Genomic DNA, 24,401 nt, shown 5'->3' with positions numbered 1-24,401 from the left:
GAAGCAGGTGGTGGGATGAATTGGGAGATTGGGATTGACATATATACACTATTGATACCATGTATAAAATAGATAACTAATGAGAACCTACTGTATAGCACAGGGAACTCTACTCAGTGCTCTGCGGTGACCTAAATGGGAAGGAAATCCAAAAAAAGAGGGGATATATGTATATCTATTGCTGATTCACTTTGCTGTACAGTAGAAACTAACACAACATTGTAAAGCAACTATACTCCAATAAAAATTTAAAAAAAAAAACAGAAAACAAATTAAAAAAAAATTTTTTTTTTAAAAAAAGAGCTGTTCCTGAGTCTGCTGGGTCTTAATTGTCTTCAACTCAAAACAATCCACATGGCAAAATGGCACACTTTGGGTCGCACATTTTACTCTGCCTCATGGGCAAAGGAAATTAAACAACTTCTAAAAAGCAAAAAGCAAATACCAAACAAACATATATTATGACCTAAAGAATCAGAAAATACACTAAAACAAAGATGAGATACAAGCTATGATCTGTTATTGTTATTATTTTTTGGCTGGCTGTATGGCTTGCAGGATCTTAGTTCCCTGCCCAGGGATTGAACACAGGCCCTTGGCAGTGAAAGCATGGAGTCCTAACCACTGGACCGCCAGGGAAGCCCTTATGATCTGTCAATTTATATGCTAATCCACAGTACTAGTAAGAACTTTGAGAAGAGTAAGGGGCAGAGAAGCCAGTACTCTTTTACATTACTTTTGGAAAGCAATTTGGAAATAAGTATGAATAATCACAAAGTTCTTTATTGCTTTTGACCTAGTAATTGCATTTCTGCAAATTTATCATACACACACACACACACACACACACACGTGAAGATAATTTAGAACCTCTCTAAATTGTAAAGACCTAAATGTTCAACAGTAGAGGATGGCCAATGAAATATCATGGAGCCGTTGAAAATAATGGTTTTGAAAAGTATAGCAACATGAGGGAGTTCTTGTGATACAACGCAACTAAGAATTTCTGTGTGGCTGGTAAGGTAAAGAGAAAAGGAAGGTTAGGGTGTGTGTGTGTGTGTGTGTGTGTGTGTGTGTGTGTGTGTGTGTGTGTGTGTGTGTGTGTGTGTGTGTGTGTGTGTGTGTGTGTTGGGGGACAGGAGAAAAGCTGGTGAAGAATCTTAGAACCAATGAAAGAGTCTTGAATGCAATGAGATACAAAAGGAAGACAGTGCAGTGGTATATTTGAAGCTCATGTGCAAATTTGATGTGTCTTGCAGAAATATCAATTTTATACGAAGAGTATAAGGAAAATGCTTATATTCAATTGACATATAAAGTAGAGTGCAGACATCTACACACATCGCAAAGATAAATCTTGAAACTTCAAAGAAAATTCACACTTAGATAAGCAGGCCTTTCCAACCACTGAACTCATGGGAGTATGTGTCCATACTCTTTCATTGGGAGAAATGTCTCAGTTACACCATTTAAGAAGGGCAACAGTCAGGAGAGTAGGAAGCCAGTGACAAATTTTAAGAAATCAAATAACATGTTCCAAACTTACGCTTTAAAAGTATACTGTAGGCAGCATAGATTAGCTAGAAGCCATAGCATACGTAGGCATGCCAGTGAGGAGACTGTTGCCACTGTCCATTTAGAGAACGGGGACTTCAGCCAAGAAGGTGTGATAGTAGTCATGAACAAGAGAGGATGAATTTGGGAGAAATGTCAGAGATACAATCGTGATTTTTTTTTAGATTTTTAAAAATAAATTTATTTATTTACATTTTTTTATTTTTGGCTGTGTTGGGTCTTTGTTGCTGTGTGCGGGCTTTCTCTAGTCGTGGTGAGCGGGGGCTACTCTTCGTTGCGGTGCGCGGGCTTCTCACTGCGGTGGCTTCCCTTGTTGCAGAGCACGGGCTCTAGGTGCACGGGCTTCAGTAATTGTGGCGCATGGGCTTCAGTAGTTGTGGTGCACAGGCTTAGTTGCTCCACGGCATGTGGGATCTTCCCGGACCAGGGCTCGAACCCATGTCCCCTGCATTGGCAGGCGGATTCTTAACCACTGCGCCACCAGGGAAGCCCACAATCGTGATTTTTAATAAGCAATTGGATGTGGGGGAGATAGCTGGGAGGAAATAGTCAAACAGCTTCCATAGTGTCCTTTTCCTGCTCAAAAGCTCTCAACCGCTTTTTTTTTTTAGCCTGTAGTAAAAACTTTAAAACACTGAGCCTGGCACTTAAGACCTACAAAGATATAGCCCCAACGCACCTGTCTTCTTGTATCGGACTTACAGTGTTACTAGCCATGAGTCCTTGCCATTCTGCAAATATTCCCACATTGTTCATGCTGTTTCACATGCTTGGAATTTCTCTCACGTGTCTACTTTGCCAGGCTTCAAAATCTACTTCACAGCCTACTCCTCTATGAAGACACCCTAATCAGCCCCGAGCAGTGAGCTCTCATTTCTGTGAATGCTCAGAGCACTTTGTCTGCATCTCTTTTGCGTCACACATCTTATCCTCTTCTCAGCAGGGAAACCAGTTACTCTATCATCCCGTGAGTCAGGTCACGCCACTCCATTGCTCAAAACTCTGTCGTGGTTCCCATCTCACTCAGCTAAATGCTGAAGTCCCTAGAAATCTCTATCTCGGTGTTTCTCACTCAACCCCAGCTACACATTCGACTCCTGTCAGAAACTACTTTTTAAAAATCCATATCCAGGCTTGACTCCAGACCAAGTGAATCCAATCCTTAGGGACGCTATTTTCTAAACCTCCCTAAGTGATTCCACAGTGCAGTCAGGGTTGATGGAGAACCACAGAGCTGCTCCCTGTTCACTGCGTGGACTAGAGGTCCATTCTGGACCGTGGGCTGCCCCTTTCTGAACCATTAACATGTTTCTCCAGTACTTGCCTCAAGCTCGAGTTTCTCCACACAAGTAAATCAACACACAAGAGCCTACTTAGAACACAGTCCCCCTCAGAAGCTGTCAGTTGCTGTGACTTAGAAACATATTTTCTCCTCTGAGGAAAATTATGAACATAGCTTTGTCTACAGAAAAATGAAACCTTTTAAAAAATAAATATTTGATTCAAGTTTATCGAAATTGCAGTTGACAGAAAGCCACATTTGTGAGTGTTAGCAAGTATGTTGCAGAACAGACTCCAAACCCTCTGGGTCTGGTGCTCTGCCAGCCTGGGGAGGGCTATGCAGTGCACATGCAGCCGCCCCTCTTACCCTCCTAATGCCATCTGTCTGGTCTGTGTGGTACAGGGGGCTGCTTCAGCCTCACCCCTGTATTCTAGAATTCTCTCAGTGGTGTCTTGTCCATGATTAGTTGTTCTTCTTGTGAGGGGAGCAGAGTCAGAAAGAACCTACGTCACCATTTGGTGATGTCACTCCTAGAATCAGAATCCAACAAGCATTGGACAAAATGGGGCAGTGGAATGAATCTAATGAAATGCAGTAGAATTAGGCAAACATAAGCCAAATATGTCAGAAGTCTGACATAGAAGCAGCACGTGGAAGAGATATTTAGGGGGTTGACTCTCAGTCAAGAGTACAGCAGTTTCCAAACTTGAGCATGCATCAGAAGCACCAGGAGGGCTTGTGAAAACAGTCTGCTGGGCTTCCCCCTTACAGTCTCTGATTCAATACGTCTGGGGTCCAGTCTGAGAATTCGTATTCTAACAAGTTCCCGGGCGAAGCTGATATTGATGCGGCTGGTCCAGGGGTGACCATTTGAGAATCACTAGTGTAATATCAATTTCAAACCAGGTTACTGCAAGTTTAGGTGGTGGAAGCAAAATTTGTGCAACGAAGAGGTAACAGTGTAAGTATTCTCCATGAGCTCTAGCAGGCATCTGTGCAATGAGTGCCATAACCAGCAACATGACCAGAGAAGAGAATCAGTGATGGTGAAGGGACTTGTGACTGTGTCATATGAAGAACTTGGGAAGGAATAGGACCATGTAATTTGGAGAAGGTAAGATTCAGGTGGGACACAATGACACTGTTCCCTTCAACCCTCCAAAGGGCTATTACGTGGACAGGAGAGATTTGTTCTGGGTAGAGCTAGAATCCATGAGCTGTCCATCTTAGGAAACAGACATCGTTCAGAAGTAAGGCAGATATTTCTGACAGACGGAGCTGTCCTGTGTTACACTAAGCTGCTTCCCAAAGTGTTGAGCTCCTATGAGTTGAGATATTCAAGCACGGACCAAAAGGTATTCAAGCACCATATATGGAATTGGGAATAAATGGCCTCTGAGGCACTGCCAAAACGAGAAATCTGATGAGTATGTGACTACAGTTACCTTTAGTTATATAGTCTGCCAACATAAAACTACTACGTTCGGAAAAATAAGGGCAAATTGAAGGCTGGTATCCCAAACATGGTATCTCCAAATTGCGGTTGAAAATATGAGACGAGGGTTATTTAAGAAAAGGCTATAAGCAAAGCAATTTGATACTGAAGGGAGGAAATGGATTAAAAAGAGGTATCGAAGCAAAACCCAGACAGACTGCAGGGCCAGAAGGAAAGGTAAAGAAAGGTATGACTGAGTATTTCAAAGTACATGTAGAAGTTGGACTAAAAGCGGGCAAGAAAGCAAGACAGACAAAAATTCACTCTTTCCATGGAAATTTACTACCCACAGTAAATATTTTATCTCCATTCTGACATCTAATATTACCTGCAGTTATGTACGAGCCCAAATTTGATGCGAATGATCTGGGAATTGATTAGAGTTAAGAGAACTCATGAGGACTGTAGGTCAGGTAAATGTCTGTGTCGTCAGTGCTGAGGTAGTAAATCAGTCTGAGGTGGAAAAAAGCAAAAAAAAAATAAGGAGCATGAGATAGAAGGTTGTCACTGTAAAAATACTACTTGACTAATCTAGGCACCCAGCCCTGAGAGGGTTACAAGCATCTGGGGACACATGGTCCCTGAGGATATCTTGGGCAAAATGGTGGTTTGATACCATAGCCTTTTCCGATTCAAAGGTAAGTTCTTTGCACTCTTCCCATTCCTGGGCTTTTAGTCCTCTGTCTTCCTGTTCTCCCCTATCTATGCTGAGAAAAAATTGTAATGTCAGACACTTATACTCTATTTTGAATGAGGGAATGTGAATGTGTTATGATACATAGAGATGTATTTCCTTTATACACCTTATACCATCATTAACAGACTTTAAGGCCCCAAGGACAAATATGCGAAGATTTGGGGCAGAAAGAAGTCTTTCCTCAGAGTCACTAAAATAACAGCCTACTCTCCACTTCCCGCATCGGCCTAAGGGCAACAAGGACCACATGAAAAGCACTGGGGAAATCTTACTGGAGTCAGCTCCAACACAAATCACTTGAATTTGGAACATAACATGAATATTGGGTGCTATGTGTTCTGGAATAAAATTTAAAAACACACGTAGGTGCCATTTCTCAGTGGCAAGAGATGTTATTTCAATTCTTAAATTAAATGTTTGGATTCAGTTGGCTAGCAAGCTCAGTTGTTGAGGTCACTGTGGTAGATCAGCATAATGGCTTCAATTCCTATGTATGGCAATAAGAACTAGACTGTTAGAGCTGGAAGAACCATTAGAAACCAGCTAGCCCCAATCTTTATTCCCTAGATGTTTAAAATAGAGGCCTCATGGTGGGAAAGGAACAGCAAATGCATAAGATGAATGAGTAGAAGAGCTGGAATATGAAGGCCACATCGTGCTAACTTGGTAACATTTGCATTCTCAAATGGCACCCATATGCATGACCAGAGGGTGACCAACCCTCCTGAGCTGCCCAAAACGTTCTCAGTTTTAACACTGAAAGTCCCGTGCCCTGGGACTCAGTCCAGGGAAACTGGAATGATTGGCCACCCTACCTGGCCAGCTATTCCCAAAACACATGACAACAGACCAAAGGGGATCGGCCCCGACTGTACAGATGTACCTCACAAAGTGTATTACCAGTGCCAACTTCTACTGGGTCGGGAGCTCGTAACATCCTCCTCCTAGTCTTCTTCCTCTTAGATGTTCTCCTCTCCTCCTCTTCTTCTTCTTGCTTAAAATCGATGTGTTTAACAATTTAATTTTTTTTAAGAATAAAAGTTTACAGTATCTGCCAGGCATTGTACTAAATGTTGAGAATTCAGCAGTGAACAACAGAAAATCCCTGACCTCATGGAGCTTGCATTCTGGTTGGAGAGAGAAACAGAAAAACCCAAATACCTTAGTGAAATAGATAATATGTCAGCTGGTGATAAGTGATATGGAGAAAAATGAAGCACAAAAGCAAGGGAGAGAGTGGGGTTTGTGGGCTGCTGCTTTTTTTAGATATTGTTGTTAGGGAAGGTCTCTGATGAGATGTGGCTTTATAATTTACAAAGTCATTTCCTACATTATTTCAATTATACGGGCATTTTCAAAGAACAGTATCATCAGATTAAGCTTCAGTTTATTCCCCTATTTAGTTTGCAACAGTCTTTCACTGCAGCGGCCAAATGTTTTAATTCCTCCCCTGAGTTCCTGTAACTGCTCTTCCAGTAGTGGCATTTGTTCTGTGGGAGCATTCCATAAGGATATGTGAGAGCTTTCGAACATCCCAAAGGGCCATGACAGTTGCAATGCAAACATCATCAAGGTCTTTTAAAAGTATAATTTGCATTGTTTATGCTTCCAGATGTTATGGAAAAATAAAAATAAAGCTCTACTGAACGACAGTACCTAACAAAGTGTCTGGGGACACGGAATACATTCAACAAATATCTGTGGAATAAACGGATTTATAGAAATTCAAAATCAAAGCCTTTGATCTTTATTCAAATGTCAATTTCTCAGTGAAGCCTGCTGTGTTTTCCATATTTAGAACTGCAACCCCTCTCCTACACTGTCCTCCTTCTCAGCTACAGTTTTTCTCCACAGAACTTATCACTATCTTAACTCCCTCATACGTTACTTGTTCATTTTATTGTCTTTCTCCTCTCATTACAATGTAAGTTTCATGAGGGCAAAATTATTATGTTTCATTCACTGGCATATCATCAAGCCCCAAGAATGATGCCTAGAAAACAGGTGCTCAAAAGTATTTAACGTATGAAAGAATCCATGACTTTCTCTCAAATTCATCCTTTTTTCTCTAAATCAACTACCAGCACTTCCACCATCTCTCCTGCGGACTATTATGTCCTCCTAATTGACCCCTCTACCACCTCTCCAAAAGAATTTCTACATGACAGTCAAAGTAAGCCTTCTGAAATGAAGGATTTATTATGCTATTTTGAGACTTAAATCCTCCTAATCTATAAGACCCAACTTGAGATAGTTTCCACCTATCTGTTTCAGCCACATTTCCCATCCTTTACTTACACACATTTTAAACTCTATTTCTCATGACCTAAGCCAGCCCCCCACCTTGGGGCATGATGTGTACAAGACTTTCCCAGAGTAAGTGGCAGCTCCATTCTTCCATTTTCTCAGGCCATCCATAAACCTTGGAAGCATCCTTTTGCACACCCCATATCTAATCCAGGAACAAACAATGTTGCCTCTGCCTTCAGCATACACCCAAATCTAACCACATCTCAGTGCCTCCACCGTGACCTCTCTAGACAACGTCACTACCACCATCTCCTGTCTGCTTCCACTCCTCTTGCCCTTCTACAGCCTGTTATCCACAGCGGGGCCAAGGTCACCTTTCACAATACAACCTAGAAATGGTCTTCCCTTGCTCTTAATTCTCTATTAGCAACCATCTCACTTTGAATAAAGCCCAAAGTCCTTACCATGGCCTGTAAGGGCCGTCATGGCCTGATCCCTATCTAATCTCTGCTGTCACTGCCTGCCACCCTCTCCCTTCCTAACTGAGCTCCACTCACACTGACATCCATATTGTCTTAGATCTTAATGCTATTCCTGCCTCGGGACCTTGGACTTGCTGGCTGTTCACGCTACATTGTTTGCTCTCTTACCTCATTCATGTTTCTGCTCAAATGTCACCACCTCAGAAACCGCATTTTAAAAGCCTCCTCCCCCATTCTCTACCCTCTAACCTTGCTTTATTTTTCTTCCTATCATCTGATGGTGTAAGTTTATTCACTTTTTTTTACTGTCCAGTTCCCATACTAAAACACAAGCTCTATCAAGGAAGAAACTTTATTTTGTTCACTGCTCTATCCCCAAGTACCTGGAATAGTGCGTGGAACACAGCAGGCAGCAGGCAACCAATAAATATTTGTTCAGTGAATGGATACTTTCTTTGCATATGTTATTTTCTCAGACTAAAATGCCTTTTTTCACCTTTGGTGAAATAGGCAAAGCATTTTTTAAGGCCTAATTCAATTGTTTCTTCTTCGCTGAGGTACCTCAGTACTCTCTTCTCCATCCCACCCCACCTCAGGAAAAATGAACTGATCTTTTCTCTGACTTGCCTTGACATTTCATCCATATATTTACAGCATTCAGTCTGTTGTATTATACTATTTTCTTTTGTTCTTCTGAGCCACTTACTTCCATCCCAGTCTGGTAGCCCCTTCAGGATGCAGAATATGTAGATATTTTGTAGTCCCCTATTTCCTCTGCAGGACTGACTACATAATTTTCAACACCCCATGTAAAACGAAAATGTGAAAATAAGAAATTCAAGATGGCAACAGCAGAACTTAAGCCAAGCATGGGATCTCTCTATGCATGGGGCCATGTGTGACTACACAGGTGACATACCCATAAAGCTGGCCCTGCTCCTCTGGCAATCAGAGGCGCTTCTTTCAGTCTCTAATTCACAAGTCAGTGCTTCTCTGAAGGCTTCCCTGCCCCCATTCCAAACACTCCAGGCAGAGGTAGCTGTGTCTCCCACAATATTTTCACAGCTCTCAGAGCTTACCTTTATGAACATTTATACTACACTGTAATTGTTTGTTTCGTTGTCATTCTTGATCTATTGTGAGTTCTACCAGACATCAACTTCGACTGATTCACCACTGAGCCTGACACATGGGTACTCAGTAAATGCTTATTCATCAAATGAGGGTCTACTGAAAATCCTAGCCTTCCATTTGTAATTCATATGAAAAGAAGTTTTGCAAATTTATATGCAAACAACTCAAAACAACTCCCCTAATGCTGCTGAGCCCGGGGTGTTTCATGTAAAGGGACACATTTTCAAAAGACAATTTTTTTGCTCTATTCATCCCAGCATTCTGAAGATAATACGAAGCCTTTGAACTTCGTGGATTCCAGATGAACTGGGTCTGTGCCATATGTATGTACTTTGATGAATTTTAAAATGGAACCCACTAAAATATTGACGTGCAACATTTGGGATGGGAATTGAAAAGTAATTTAGAAAGAAAACAAGTCAAGTCTGTTCTCCGCTGATATTTAATGCTGTTTGGACTCCCTTGGCAGCCTCTAACGCATTAACTTCTATCTTTTTTCATTTTTCCTTTAGAATATGTTCTCATCCTTGTTTTCTGTGAATTACGAGAGAGAATTTTTTAGTCTCCCATAGTTTTATTGTCTGGTAAAATAACTGCTCTGAACATAATTGCATTATTTTCTTAAAGGTAAACAGTTGTTAAAATTCAGAATCTAATATTGGATAATTAAAATTTCAAGAACACATGATAGCAATTTCCTTTGTATAAACTTGTCTTTAAAATGATGCTCCCCAATCTTATTTCTACTGTGCACGGCATTTAGTTCCAGGCAGAGCCACTATTATGGGTTGTTAGTTTATGCAGAAATGTAGTGAAATGCCTGGTCACCAGAGAACGTTATTAATTCATAACACAGCTTCACTGAGTACCTCCAAGTGCATTCTCACAGTTAAACACTGCACAGGAGCCTTGCTAAAAGCTGCGATGTAATGAGAACCTTCCGCTCTCTCCACTAACTGAACCTCCTTGCACAGGTCTAAAAATTGTGTTACTCTGGTTCTGTTATTTTGAAGCTCTAGGGTTTAACTAGCTATTATAACAGCTAGATTAATAATTCAGAAATTATATAAACAGTTCACACCACACTTCACGAAAACACTGAATAACAGATTCTTTTTAATTTCTGGCCGTGCTGCACAGCTTGCAGGATCTTAGTTCTCTGACCAGGGGTTGAACCTGGGCTCTCGGCAATGAAAGCATCGAGTCCTAACCACTGGACCTCCAGGGAATTCCCTAAATAACAAATTCTTGAGGTTGAACTGGCCTATTCGATTCCAATTTTCCATGAAGAGAAGGGCTGGGTCTTCCAAAGCATCCAGACAGATAGAAAAGAACTGACCTAGGGCTTCCCTGGTGGCACAGTGGTTGAGAATCTGCCTGCTAATGCAGGGGACACGGGTTCGAGCCCTGGTCTGGGAGGATCCCACATGCCATGGAGCAACTAGGCCCGTGAGCCACAACTACTGAGCCTGCGTGTCTGGGGCGTGTGCTCCGCAAAAAGAGAGGCCGCGATAGTGAGAGGCCCGCGCACCGCGATGAAGAGTGGCCCCCACTTGCCACAACTAGAGAAAGCCCTCGCACAGAAACAAAGACCCAACACAGCAAAAATAAATAAATTTAAGAACTGACCTAATCTGAAAAAAGGTTATCTATTAAAAATCTATACTAAACATTATTATTAATGATGTAACATCTGAAACATTTTCCTTAAAATCTAGAAAGAGACAAAGAGGTTCACTATCAGCACTTTTATTCTAACTTGTACTGCAGGATTCAGCCTGTACAGTTAGACATGGGAAGACAGTAACCACAGGTATAAGAATTAAAGAGAAAGAAATAAAACTGTCATTATTTGCAAATGATATGGTTTACTATCTACAGAGAAAAGCAAAAATTACCTCAAATTATGAGAAATAATGAGAATTTAGTATGGCGACACTATGTAAAATCAATACATAATATTAACAAGAAGTATATGCATTTACATAGTGTTTATTCTGAGTCAGGTGATACCATAAGTACTCTATTTATATTAACTAACTTTAATAATCACAACAACCCAACAAGATATTCCTATTTTAAACTTTAGGAAACTGAACACAGAGGATTGTAGTAATTCAAACAAATTTACACAATAATAGTGGTAGAGCCAGGATTCAAACCTAGGTAAGCTAATTCCAGTAACAAAGCTCATAGTCACTATGTTATATTCAATTACACTGCTATATACTTGAAGCAGAACTAGAAAATGTATTTTTAAAGGATGTGTTCCATAATATCAACAAAATAGAACTTCCTCAGAATAAATCTATCAAAAGATAACCAAGACTTGTATAGAGAGAATTGTAAAATGGCATTGAAATATATTAATAAGAATTAAATAATTACAGACATTTACCATGTTCCTGGAAAAGATTCAATATCATAAAGGTTTTCTTCCCAAATTGACCTATAGATTTTATTAAATACCAATTAAAATCCCAACAAGGCGTTTCAAGAAAATTGGCAGTCTGATTCTAAAATCTGTATGAAAAAACAAAAGTCAAACAATATTTAAGAACCTTCTGAAGAAGCAAAATAAGGTGGGTATGTACACACTTTACTATTAAGCTATAGCTATTAAGGCAATGTGGTATGGGCAGAGAGGGAGACAGAGAGAAACAGAGAGAGAGAGAGACGGAGACAGAGAGATGGGCTCATGGAACATAAAAGTAAAAGCCCAGAAGAAGACTCACGCCCTACTCACCTCAAAGCTTTTACGTGTGTACTCTTCCCTCTGCCTGGAAGGCTCTCTCCACTTTGATATCTTCACAGCTTATTCTCATATCATCTTCAGGTCTTTACTCACACGTCACTTTCTCAGCGAGGTCTTTCTTGACTGCCCTATACAAAATTCACCTTTCCCGAGTGTCACTTTCCCTTCTCTGCTTCACTTTGCCCATAGCACTTATCCCAATCTGCCGTACTATGTGTTTAACTAATTTGTTTTATTTGATTTCATCCTCAGAAATAATGTGAGCTCCACGAGGGCAAGGATCTGTATCTCGCTTATTCACTTCTGTCTCGTCAGTACCTAGAACAGTGCTTGGCACAGAGCAACAAATATTTACTGAGGCACTGTATTGAGTGAATTTCCTGACTAGTTTATAAAGTTTCCAGTCTGTCTCAAACCACATTACCCCAATCCTGCTCTTGAATATGATACTGAACTTTCTTCAAAGCAACTGTGCTTAGATAACTTATTAGGATTTTGCTTTGTATTCTGTTACAGTTGATGAAGTACTTTTGAAAGAGTGGGGTGTAGTGGTGTAAACGTTCCCCTTCTTCCCTTTCAAGTTCTTTGGCTGGTCTAATAATCAAATTGACAGATTAACAGGAGCAAAATAAATTTAATTACATGTATACAGGACACCCACAAAAACATGACGACTCAAGGCAGTCAGGCAATTAAGACTTACATTCCATTTGGAACCAAGGGGAAGGAGATGGGGTATGGGGTTTCAAAGGGGAGGAATACAATTCACAAGTAGCTGAGAAGACCAAAAGTTTAGTAAACAAATGTTGGCAATGAGGTGCAGGTAAATCTTTCTGATATAGAAAGTTATCTCTGGTAATGGGTCTCTTTCTGGTACAGGCCCTCTAATCTAAATTCTTTTAGGCAGTTAGGGGAGAGGTAAAGCTTTCCCTGAGTCTGCTGCATCTTAATTGCCTTCAGCTCAAAACAATCCACATGCCAAAGTAGCACACTTTGGGGTATAATATTCTGCTCCATATCAGGGGAAAATATATACTTTCCTCCCCCAACACAAGAAGTCAATCAAACTCTTTGTGTTTTGGGTGTTTGCTTTAAAGGGGAGAATTTGACACCCCAAAGTATGCCTCTTTGGTATAAGGATGACTTTGGGCAGGATATTTTGAGAAACTACAGGCACAGGAGAAGCTCTGAAAACCAAGTAGAAGTTACCCTTTTGTAAGGGACATTTATATCTCTCAGGGAAATCTCCATTTGTAAGGTCTCTCTGTCTATACCAGAAAGAGGAGGAAGATTCTAATCTCTAGAAATTTATCAATGGAGAAGGCAAACAGCTAAATCTGTACAACAACCTTCCCTTGTCCACTGTGCTCTTCCTGGTCACCTCGCATAACTGGCTCCCCTGACCCCCAACATCTTTCTTTTGTCTTTAGCTGAAGATGATATTTAAGGTGGTGACTTGGGTCATTAAAGAGCTTTTCAGGTTTCTTGGGTCATGTATACAGGAGGTGTCCATATTATTAAGCTTCTGTTTGTTTTTCTTCTGTTAAGCCGTCTTTTTATTACAAGGGGGTCTCAGCAAAGAATCTAGATGGTAGAGGGAAAATTAGTTTTCCTTCTCCACAGCTTCTTTTGCTAAGGACAATCTTTTCCCTGTGTCCACTAGATTCAAAACCCAAAGTTACAGAATACCTGGAAGACACTCACGTACACAGACTTTCCTTTTGGAGTTTGTGTCCCCTGAGAGGGACTGGCATTGAGGAGATCAAAGCCCTTTGACCTGGGAGAGAGAGCGTGAGCCTTTTGGAGAGAACAAGGAGACCAGCACACCATTCTTTCAATTTCCTCTTGTATAGCATACTCCACAGTACATTATAAAGGATATTAAATAAGGTACAGTTCATACACATGGAGCTCTAAAACCAACCACATGTGAAATTATCTCTTTCTGGAAACTTTAGAGTTGGTTTTTCAATAGATTTTGAACTCTGTAGGTCTATCGTTGCCTATAAAACTTTCTTCAGTATTAATTAGTGAAGCACAATTTGATATTATGAGCATAATAAAAAAAAAAGGGTAAAAAAATCACCCTGAATTCACCCTGAAACAGTAGCTGAACAACTTAAATAAAAAACAGATGAAGAATCTATGCAAGTTAGAAAAAAGTGAGAATTCCTAAAACATGAGCAATATTAGAATCTTGCCATCCTGATAAGGGGGAGGGGGTGCTCAAAGCCAGATTTAATTTAATTCTATTTGAAACTGAATTTTGTGCCATTTCTTGCAATAAGAGTTGCGGAGCTCATTTATACTTTCTTCACAAACCTGACCACTCTACTCCTCTTCTCAAAACACTCTAATGAGTCTCCAGTGCCCTCAAGATAAAGCCTCAGCTTGTTAGTACACCAAAGTTTCCTCTTCGTGACCAGGCACCTGTAAGTCTTAGCCCTTACAATGCCCCTCGTATTCGGTTTCTAGTCATACCTGCAGTTTTCCACACAAGCCATCTTCTCTCTCACCTCTTGCCTTTGTTCCTGTTGCTTCAGTTGCTGGGATAGAGCACCCATTCCCCTGTTCTTTGCAAGGAGAACTTACTCATCCTTCAAGTCTCTGCTCTAGGGAGCCTTTTCTCACCATCCAACCCCCATGCGAGGCCATACTTATGCCCTTATCTGCATTTGCACAGCCCTCATGCCCATCACAATACTCATCACACTTGTGTAACTATCCATTTATATGTCATCCTCATAAAGCTGTGAGCTCCAGAAGAGCAAAGGTTGTCAGTCTTACCTTTTTATCCATAATGCCTGGCATATAGTAGATGCTTAATAAATATCTGTTGAATGATGAAGGAAGTAGGAATTGCTTCTAAGAGGAGCTATTAAACAATGGAGTGGAATGCCTCAGAGGGCAGTAGCTTCTCATAACTGGGATGCCCTAGCAGATCACAGTTTACCACCAGTCTGGGAGGCCGTTGCCAGAACACATATTTCAATTAAGGGTTAAGCAACGTGACTTCTGAGGTCTCTTCCAACTCTGACTTGAAGCAAACAAATCTCTGCAATGCCAAAAAAAAAAAAAAAAAATTCTGTCACTTCAATTAAGTTCATTATGTTTGAATTCAAATTTATGTTCAATTTATATGTAATATAACCCCCTGCCATTGGCTGGATACCCTCACATACATTATCTCATTTTGTCCTCACTATTATGTGAAGCACATTTTGCCATCTCCATCTTACAGACCAGGAAACTGAAGCTCAGCAAGGTAGCATTCACAGAGCCAAGATACAGATTTTGATGGGTTTGACTCAGAGTTCAGGGACCTCTCCATTACATCCTACTTAAATGGTCTTGCACGGTGCTAAGATTCCCGAGGAAGTTGCGTGAACATAACATAGACAGTCAGAGACACTTGGAAAGAAAGGTGGCCTAAGAGAAAGTTTGATAAGTGAGCCTAAATGTTGGATACCCTTTCCTTGTCCTGCTTCCTGGTGACCCCTTGATGCTTTTCTCCTACCCTCAGGATTGTACTTTAATAACTGAAATTAAGTTATCCACTACTGAAACACAAATGAACTCATTACTATTAATATTAATTTGTGCCAATGTTCAAAGAATTTTAAGCCTGCTTTGGAGTTTGAGAAACTGCTTTAGGAATCACTGAAAAATAAAACATGGAAAGGTACGAATGGAAAATAGCAGTCCTGTTTGATGAATCTGGCTCTATTTTGGGTTTTCCCTGTGGAGTTTTGGGGAAACTTCTTTAGGCAAAATGTATCACAAATTATGCATGCTCTTCTTCAGAAATTAATGATCAGAACTATGAATACAGCAATGTTGAGAATTTCAACTCTCCAAGCAATATTTCATCTTTACTCACAAATATATGCAGAAAACAAGTTGATATTAAATTTTTCTTTTTTTATCTTATGACATTGGAATACTACTTCATTAATATTTTTTTTAGAGGAGGAAGAGTCTTAATTTTTATTTAACTTTTTCTTCAACATCAGCCATGAAAATAAATTATAAGGGAAATATACTTGTTGATCATTCTTCCTTTATCACCTCTCTTTCCCTTTTGACAGAAAACGAAATGTACAGTAAAAATGGAGAAAATGCAAACATGTCTGCCCATCCAGAGCATGTGGATTTTAATAGAATATAGATCATCTTTATCAAAAATGAAAAGATCAATGTCCTACTTGAAACATTTATCCCAAACTTAAACCTTTACAATATTAATTTTCATATCCCTCAAAGAATAACTATAACATGGCTATTAATTTCTATGAAAAGAGAAAAAAAATATGTGAAGGACAAATCATAAAATGATGCATTGAGTGACAAAAATGTTACTTTAATGTTAAAACTTTGTTTTTGTCTTTCCACAATACTAGCAGAATTGTACTGGATGAAGGGGGTTAAAGGAGAACTCTACACTTAAAACATGAACTCAACGTACCTCTTCAATTTTAAATGAAATATCTAAACAAACACTATAATAAATAATTGCATTAGGATAGTACTCTAGGCATAAATCTCTGATCCCATACTCTTGCAAGGAGAATTTTAACAAGGAAGATTTTGTTCATTATGTCAAGTCAAAAATATTAATATTACCTTTGTGTTCCTGTTTGTTTTCATGAGTTCCTGAAAATGTCACTCAATTAGAATTTATTACTCTAAAATTTAAGAGTCTTAGACTTTTTGAGTCTTTCATCACATAGGCAGGTTGAAAAGCAACATTGATCACTTCACCTAGACATGTTTGTAACAGACAAATACCTAGAAAAATCAGTCATTCTTCATCATTAAGAAAATGAAAAGACAAGCTACAGACAGGGAAAAAATATTTACAACACATATATCTAATAAAGATAGTTATCCAGAATATATAAACTACATCTCCAACTGAATATAAAAAGGTAAACAACTCAATTAAAAACCACAAAAATCTGTGCACTGTTAACAAAAAATATATATCAATGGCCAGTAAGAATATGAAATGATACTCAACGTCATTAGTCAACAGGGAATGCCAATTAAAACCACAAAAGGCACCACTATATTCACACTAGAATGGTTAAAGTGAACAAGAATGATGACAGGAAGTATTGATGAGAATATGGAACAACTTGGAATTCTCATAATTACTGGTGGAACTGAAAAATGGTACATCCACTTTGGAAAACAATTTGACAGTTTCTCACAAAGTTAAACATATACTTACCATATGATCCAAAATTCCACTCCTAGGCATGTACCCAAGAGAAATAAAAACACATCTATACAAAAACCTGCATATGAATGTTCATAGCAACATTATTCACAATAGCCCAAATCTGGAAACATCCCAAATGTCCTTCAGCTGGTGAATGAATAAACAAATTGTGGTCCATCCATACAGTGGAATACTACTCAGCAATAAAAAGGAATGAACTTTCAATTCACACACAACATAGATTAATCTCACAGCCATTACGCTAAAAGAAAGAAACCACACACAAATAGCCCATACTGTCTGATTTCATTTATGTGACATTCTGGAAAAGTTAAATCTAATCTATGTTGACAAAATGCAGGTAGGTCTTGAACACTGTGGGAGAAGAAAAACTGATTTCAAAGGGGCAGGATAAAACATTTTGGGTCATAGAAATATTTTATATCTTGACTCTGGTGATGGTTATATGACTATATATGTTTGTCAAAACTCATTAAACTGCAGCCTTGAAATGGGTACATTTTATTAGATAAATTATAATGCAATAAACTTGTTTTAAAAATTACAATAAGAAAATGCTCACTTAAAAATGAGAAAGAATGTGAGATTATAACAATAGTTAGTCCAAGGTATATTCTACCAGCAGCAAACGACGGGTCAACATATCTTCATTTGTAGACAGAAATGGACTCAGTCTGTACCTCTAAGTCACGCTCCCAAATTGCCTCAACAAGTCGTACACACTCTGATCAGCATGAGGTCAGTGTCCAGCAATCCTGGTCCCTACTGCAGATCCCTGGCCTGGCGCACAGTACACATTCATCAAATGGTCCAGAATTCCTCACTTGCCAATTAACTCGAAATGAATTTCTGAAGAATCATGAGACAGGCCGTGTATCCTTTGAGATACTAGAAAATAGTGTTAGGTAAATGATCAATTCCAGCTCAGGAGGAGTTGCAGACATGTGTTTAACAACCCAATTAATAAACTGCAGTGGGAGAAAACAGAACAACTGAAATCGTTATATATTTCAATGTTTTTCAACTTTGTTTGGTTTGCTGCACTAATTCCTAATTGACTCTACATGCTGGCACTTTTTATGTAGAATAGAATCTATAAAAAGTACTTGCTGAATGTTCCAAGAGTCTTCTCATGGCATTTTCTTTCATAGTGCAGCAATGGCACAAAGTTGAGGCTGCTTCCTACACAATGGACAAAAATTATTTTCATGAAATTAGCTAGAGTGGTAGTAAACTTTGACCTTTGCTACAGTGTGGGGTAGAAGCCTAGAGCTATGGAAACATTGTTGTTTCCTTACAGAGTAATGAGGAAGGTCAGAGTTGAAAATGTCCCCAGGCTACACTGAAAAAAGGAGTTTGATTCTAACTGCTAGAAACAGCCACCTATGCTTCCTAATCAGCACTTCTGTTCCCACCCGGGGTCTGGTCCTTTTGTTCAGTAAGTGGGTGAGTTCCTAAATGGCACTGATTCATATGAGATCCCCATCTCATTCCGATTTGCTCAGTTGTTAGGAATTCCACTGCCAGATGCAAGCATCGAATCTAGAGGCAAACCTAGGCAAGGCTTTCTGTACACAGGGGTTAAGATTTCCTCCCGAAGGAGAAACACAAGAAACAAACACATTCACAACAGCCACCACCAGCAATACCCCAGTGACCCCTGAAGGTCTGAAACAGTCAACCCATATTCTAGGCTTCAAAATCCAGAATCTCACAGTTTTCTATGCTGTCTAAGCAACATTTGTTGCTTTATCTGGGGTATTTTAATGTTTTCTGTATTAGAAAAATGTGGCAAAGAACAATGTAAGTATATAAAACGTATTAGGTGGATTTTCACAATGGGAAAGGAGTCTGCTTTAAAAAATTGGATCCATTCTTGACCTTCCTTGAAATAGTGAATTTCCCCAGCACGCTTAAAAACTATCGATTAACCTTCAAAACTTAAATTTCCATGAGCTTCTCAGGAACACATTATGAAACACATTGTATTAGATTCCAATTGCTGCTGCAATAAATTAGCACACACAGAGGGGCTTAAAACACACAAATGTATTCTCTTACAGTTCTGGAGGTCAGAAGTCTGAAATGTGTCTCACTGGGCTAAAATCAGCTTGTCAGCCAGGCTGCATTCCTTCTGCAGACTCTAGGCAGAAATCCATTTCCTTGCCTTATTCAGTTTCTCGAAGCCACCTACCTTCCTTTTCTCATAACCCCTTCTTCCGTCTTCAAAGCCAACGATGTAGCAGCTTCAAATCTCTCTCCTCTGACTATGCTTGTATCCTTGCACCTCCTTCTAAGACCTTCTTGCCTTCGTTTTATAAGGACTTTTGTGTACATTCAGCCTATATGCAAAATACCAGAATAGTCTCCGCATCTCAGGATCCTTAAGTTAGTCACACCTGCAAAGTCCCTTGTGCCATGTAAGGTACCACAGGTACAGGTTCCTTAGATTAGAATGTGGACATCTTTCTAAGGTCATTATTCTGCCCACCATACACAGTGGTATGTTATTTTCTATGTAGTTTTGGGGAGGAAAATTTTTCTTCTTTCCTTCTAGGTTCTTCTGGCTGGTCTAATAATTAAGTTGACATGAGAAAGATCAGTAGGAGAAAATCAAATTTAATTTTGAATTCTAATGGGACCCCATAAGAATATGAGACCCATAGGCAGTCAGACAACTGAGGTTTATATGCTACCCTGAACTAAGGAGGAGGGGTAGGGGTTTGAGACTTCAAAGGGGAGGAAGACAATTTGCAAGGAGAAGATGGGAAGAAGTAATGTTTGGTAAACAAATGTTTGCCATGCCAAGGGAGAAGTCTTTCTTATGTAAAACAAAGTTATCTTTGGTGATGCTGTCTTCCAGGTACAGGCTCCCTATCTAAATTCTTCTAGGCAGTTAAGGAGAGGGTATAAAGAAAAAAAATTCCTGAGTTTTCTGTTTCTTAACAATAATCAGCTTAAAATAATCCTCATGTCAAAGAGACACATTTTGGGGTGGCATATTTTGCTCTCCTACAGCAGTTAGGAAAAAAGTAAACTAATAAACTAATTCGTAAGTTCTCTGTCCTTGTGCATGGAGTTGCAGTGTAGGAACAATTGATAATATTTGTATATGAACTAGGTTTAGAATAATGCCAATGTAAGAAGATAGAAGGTTGAAAACATTAAGTTCCATTGGACTAAACTTGAATGATCTTGAGGCAGGAGATAGATGGGGCCCAGGCTGAGCAGCTGGAGTCTGTCCCCTGTGGACAGATAATCCATGGCGAAGATAATAGCGGGAGCAGAGATGAGCAGAGCCCTGCCCAGTTCAAAGATAAAGAGACCACATATTCCTCATTCTCGGGGTCAAGGAGACCTTCCTGACTACACACGTACAGAAAGGCTCCTCGGAGTTCAAAAGGGAGGGGGCGCCACCCCATAATAGGTGATGTCAACTTACCCATAGGCCTCTGCGCTGGAATCCATCTTGGCTAAGGGATGCACGCACACACATGGGAGGACACTGAGATAAACCAAATATGGACTCAGAACCAGGCAAAGCAATGGGACTTCCCTGGCCGTCCAGTGGTTAAGATTCCACACTTCCACTGCAGGGGGCGTGGGTTCGATCCCTGGTTGGGGAACTGAGATCCTGCATGCAATGCAGTGTGGCCAAATGAATAAATAAAACAAATTCATTAAAAAAAAAAAAAGAACCAGGCATAGCAAGATGATTGGCCAAAGGAAACCCGGAAGAAATGCCCCATTTAATCATTCAAACTACCATGAAGACTGACTCTCTCTCTGAGACCACCCATGTGTGTATTCACACATACTCTTTTTTTCCTCCTAATAAGCGCTTTACTTGTTTCACTACTTTCCATCTCTTTGCTGAAATTCATTTCTACAAAGCACACAAGCCAGGGCCTTGTCACTAGCCACTTGTCACTGGCCCTCGTGGTCTAGTGGTTAGGGTTCCAGTGCTCTCACTGCCACGGTCTGTCTTCAGTCTCTGTTCGGGGAACTGAGATCCTCCTTCAAGCCGCTGCTGGACGAGGCCACCCGAGATTAAGTTGAATTCAGTTAGGATTTTGTGACAGAAGCAATATGTATTCTAATTAATCACATACATATTTTATCAAACTCATGTAAGGTATTTAGCTCCCATTCCATCTATGTGATATAGAACAATGAATAACATGTAGATAATCCTCTTTTACATGTTTTAGTTGCCTAAATAAATTCCCCTCCTGAAAGAATGGGTTGGATTATTTATTCTTTAATAGCAGAGAATCTAAACATATCTTTTAGCTAGTTGGAGGTCACGAAGGCTTTAAGAAGCTGCTCTGTCATTACTGAGTCACGAAACTTAACAGCCTGTGAATGCTGCCCGAGTTCAACACCAGAGGCTAAATAGGATAAAATACTGCATTAATTACAGTCTATTATCATCAGCTGTTGGTTAGGGGAAATGTGGTTATATTGAAACTTCAAAATACATTAAAAAATTAAACACTTTCATAACAGTAACAGTGAAAACATTTTTAAGGTAAAAATTTCCTATTCCACACCTCAAACAGCTTACCTGTGTTCACTATGCCTTGCTATTTTCCAGTTCTCGTGTAGGTACATACATACATCTATACATACATACATACCTTGTTTTCACATACCTGTAATCATAATATAGATACAAATTTATGTTTGGCTTTTTACACCCTAATATGTTTATTTTTTTCAGGTAATTATGTAATGGTCATAATTTTTATTTTAATGGCTACAGCGTATTCCACAGCGTGGATGTAACACGATTTTCTTGATTCTATGATTAGACGTTTATGTTGAATCCATTTTTTGACCCTGATAAACATTGCTGCACATAACATTTTGGGGTATGTTTTTCTTGGGGATTGGAGAGATTATTTTCTCGGGACAGTTTTTAAAAGTGTTATAATAGTCATATGGAATTTTAAAACAAATAATGACAGGTTTTGTTCCATGTTTGTACATAGTAAAATTATCACTAGCGACAGGGAAAGTACTTTTAAAAGATGCCAATAATATCTTTATACCAACATTCATACCTTGCCTGAAATCATTTTCCTGAGGACAGAAATAAGAGCGAAGAATATGCCGAATGAGTACAACGGTTAAATTATACACAGATTATTGTTGATTATGTAGAAAAGGTTATATAGAAAAATTGTGGAGGAATAAAAGGAACAGTGAATTTAAAAAGACTATTGCTATATGCCAATGGAGCAAGTTACAAAATTCTGTACGTAACTCATGTATATGGTTTATATTCAATTCCATGCTAAATATTTAATAATCATTGCTCCTCTCCTGAGAATTAAATTCTTAAAGAATAGGGATTTGAAGTTCTATTTATGTTACATAGGCTACAAAATTTTAGAGGTAATAGAGACATGTTAGAACTTTCAAAGTACATATATTTTTATGTCAGTAATAGAGTGTAAGGCAGGAAGTAGATTTGGTTTCATCAGATGGTGGAATGATGGAATGATAGCAATTTCTATTACATTCTTCATGCTGCTTGTCACTTTACTCTTAATTCAAATGTACAAGGAGGAAAGACATTTTGTTAAAACTGTCAGTAAAATACTTAACAAAAGAAGCGAGCCATGTGTTAAAGGTTCCAAGAGGTGGGGGAAACACTGCAATAAATCGAGACCTTCTCCAGCTTTAATTTCATTATCTAGCTGCACAGTGTTTATCTAAAGAACTCACAATCATATGTAATTTGACTTTTAAGTAGGAAATATGACCAATCCAGACTGAAGCATTAAAAGTTGTAAGTGCCTGTTCAATAATGTGAGAGAAGTCAGGATTCACACTAATGGGAAAGCCGGTTGGCTATCTTTGCAGAGGAGAATATCTTTCAGTGGAATAGTTGTCCCTGACCACAATGAGTTGACCCCCTAGAGAATTCCTGATGCTTAATATAAGAGAATACTGATATACTCAAAATTTTAAATGGGCTGAAGATTCCATTACATAGTACTGCGAATAAAATTGGCAAACCTGAATCTCTGCGAGGTGCTATTGACACGATAATAATGATCAATTTTCTGAAAGGAGAGTCTTTAGGATAAGAGGAGCTACCTCTAATTTGTAAACAATAGAGAACTTATACAAAGTAGCATGATTAGCTTGAGAGACTAATTTTGTAAAGTAACTTTATTTCTATATGATGTCCTTTTATTCATATTTTAAACATATAACTTTTAATTAATTAATTCTCTCATTCTTTCATTCAGAGTATTAAGTGCCAGACAGCGTGGCTCTCTAAGTGAGCAGGAAAAACACTAAATCCATGCTCTATGGAGGTTACATTCTAATAGATATCTGTTTATGCCACATATTTTTCCCCACTACAAAACATCAAAAGGACCCATCATTATTGGTAAAAGAGGGGAAAACAACATAGCAGTATAACTATCAAATGGAGTTGCAGAGACATTCTAGAAAAGAGTATAACATGCAGCAATATATTTCAGTGAATACTGACTGGATAGGAAAGAGATAATGCAAGCTCACAGAGGTGTTAGAATTCACACCAAGTTTGGTTTTTCAGATGTCTGAGAGAGGTTTGATATGCACCTCACCTTTCTGTTTTGGGTGGACTCAACCTGAAGAAAAAGACTGTGTCTTTCCTTTGCCCGCAGGTCCTTTTCAATCTGTGGTCCCTCATAACAATAGCACTGGTTGTCACACAGAGAAAGGCAGTAGCCAATAGGTAGTTTCACTCACATCTGTTTTATTTCCATATCCCTTAGATCCCCAAGCTACGTGTGGCTACGTTGCTTGGAGGAAGAATGGAGAATGAATGGAGGGCTGCACTACTGACTGTATCTTGTATCAGGTTTCCTTTGAGAAAGAGAAATTTGGATAATCTTGGGATCACAGAAATGTTTAATGGAACTCCAACTAGCTGAGGAGTCAATACCAGTGGGAAAACTCCCTTCACAGACAAAAATCTGTAGTCAGACCAAATGAGCTCCGTGAAGTGACTAAATCCACCTTGGCAGAGGCAGGAGGCCTCATTTTGGGTGCTTTTAAAGCAATGAATACTTTACATATGGGCTACAAAGGAAGCTAATCACTTTCCATATACTTTAAACACACTCTCTTATACCCAAGACAATCCAAATAGTTGAAATATCCTCACTATCCACGTGTCAAAGAGGAAACGCAACACTAGCCATAACTGCATCATCTTTAAAGAAACCTTTGTAATAATTAAGCTCATTACATCTGAATATTTCATTTCTGCCAGTACACAACTAAATAATTTTTCAAAATACTGTAGTGAAATCTACCAAGACTATTAAAAGTTTACCCAACTATCATCTAGAAAACATTACAAAGTTTCTAGTCAGGAGCAGCAGAGCCTTTAGAGGATTTTCCAGTATCACCTTAGACACCTTCTCAGTATGGTAGAAAACGATCACAGCTTACCAATAACCAAGACAAATTCCGT

At 39.1% G+C, this 24,401-nt stretch overlaps 1 pseudogene; it reads right to left on the bottom strand.

The window, feature by feature from the left end:
- Nucleotides 1–19,252, bottom strand: part of LOC132514045 (heat shock-related 70 kDa protein 2-like) — a 75,909-nt pseudogene extending 56,657 nt beyond the window's left edge.
- Nucleotides 19,253–24,401: the final 5,149 nt, after the last annotated feature.

This window comes from Lagenorhynchus albirostris, chromosome X, assembly GCF_949774975.1.
Source record: "Lagenorhynchus albirostris chromosome X, mLagAlb1.1, whole genome shotgun sequence".
Classification (NCBI taxonomy): domain Eukaryota; kingdom Metazoa; phylum Chordata; class Mammalia; order Artiodactyla; family Delphinidae; genus Lagenorhynchus; species Lagenorhynchus albirostris.
Note: the sequence above shows the minus strand (reverse complement) of the source record. Positions and strands in the feature narration are given on the sequence as shown.